We start from the raw sequence: 1,884 nt of genomic DNA on the forward strand, positions 1-1,884 counted from the left end.
TAATTTTGGCTTGTTTTCTTTTGTTTTTAAATGTCAACAATAATGGAAAGTATTATTGTTGTCATAATATAAAGTGAATATAACAATTATATGAAATTGTTGAAAATATTGTAATGATATCATTTATTCGTGGTGGTAAAAAAGCGCAAATATTGGATTTTAAATTAAAATGCTAAATAATTTTGTCATTAACGTTTTAAAGTAAAAAAGTAATTTTTAAAACTAAAATGCATTGTTACAAAAATAATATTATTTTTTGGTTCATTTTTTTAGCTTTGATTTTTTGGTTGTTATGGCAGATCTTTTTAATAAAATCTCAGATCTCGAGATTTTGAAGATCACGATTAGTTGTAAAAATAAAACAATTAAAGCAAAGTATTTTTTTGTGTTAAAAAACGGGCAAACAGCATATATTTTGTCAACGGTTGCGCACCCTATTTTACAAATTCGTTATAGTAAATTATAATAATTTATTATAGTAATTTATAGAATTTGTTGAATGCTTAAAATAGAACAATGATCCAATATAGATTTATTAATTAAAAATAACTATAACAACAAAATCCAATTTTACTTAAATAAATTGGTTAAGTTTAAAAGTCAAAAAATATTTAAAAAACAATTTATAATAATTAATTACATTTATATGTTTTAATTAAAAATAAAAAATAATACATTCTTTTAAATTTTCAATTATGATTTATGTTTAAAAAATACAAATTCTAAACATTCGAAGCAATTTTATTTTTTTGTCAAATAACAACAACAAAGTGATTTTTTAATAACTCGACTTGTGTAAATTCGATACATCAAGAATCATGATAGATGTATAAATGTTGTAGCAAATTTGACAATAAATGAATGGAAGTTTTTCAAAAATAAAAAGAGCCAATTCACCTTAATATTAATTGTTTGTCAAAATGTTTTATTTATAATAAATTATGTTTTTAGCATTATTATTATTGTCTTCGACTTTATATATATAATCTGATGTGAATTTTATTATTTTATTTGTTATTTGTATAGTTTATGTAAAAATCACTACCAAAATTTGGAACAACAAGAAAATACTTTATATATAATAAAATAGATAAATTAAAAATAGTTTTTTTTAAATATTACAATAATGATATAATTAAAAACAACAACGAACTGATTTTGTCAATAGTAAAGAGTATGTATATTTAAAGCCAAACGTACATACATGAGTAACTTTTTAATCAAAAAAACATTTAAACTTCCATTAAAAAATATAAAAAGATACATCAGAAAGTTGTTTTCATTTTATAAATAAAACAATAAAAAAACATTGAAAATATCTGTTTAAATATATAAATTAAAACCAAAGCAATTAATCTCATTTGAAAACACAATAAACTTCCAAATTATAAATAAAAGTGCTTGTATTTTTAACTATAACAATAGTTTATTTTATCAATAATTGATAATATAAACGAAGCCGAAAAAATCGAAAACACGAAACCATATTTAAAGCAAATTTTTATAATTCTGAACACATCAAAACAATAATTGTTTGTTCTCTAACATCACAAGTGTTGAAATGATCATGTAGTATATTTGAATACTCGATGCTGGCTCGAGTAAAAGTCAGCACACTCATGTGGCGTTATTCCTTGTCGAGCACCCTTACGGTCGAGCCTGCCTCGCCTTTTATTTACTGACCAAAGAAAAAAATACCCTCTTGAAATATGTTATGGTATTGAATAAAAACATAACTCCCATTCAGATATTTATTATGTTGTAAACAAAACAGAGGAAGTTCCAACAACAAAGTTGGAAATAAGATATTGTTAGCTCCGAAATTAATTGGCAGAGCACAAATGCATTAATGTGTTACACCAACGTGTGTATGAAGAGTGGGGA

Source organism: Entamoeba invadens, assembly GCF_000330505.1.
Source record: "Entamoeba invadens IP1 unplaced genomic scaffold scaff_1105074726127, whole genome shotgun sequence".
NCBI classification, from domain to species: domain Eukaryota; phylum Evosea; order Mastigamoebida; family Endamoebidae; genus Entamoeba; species Entamoeba invadens.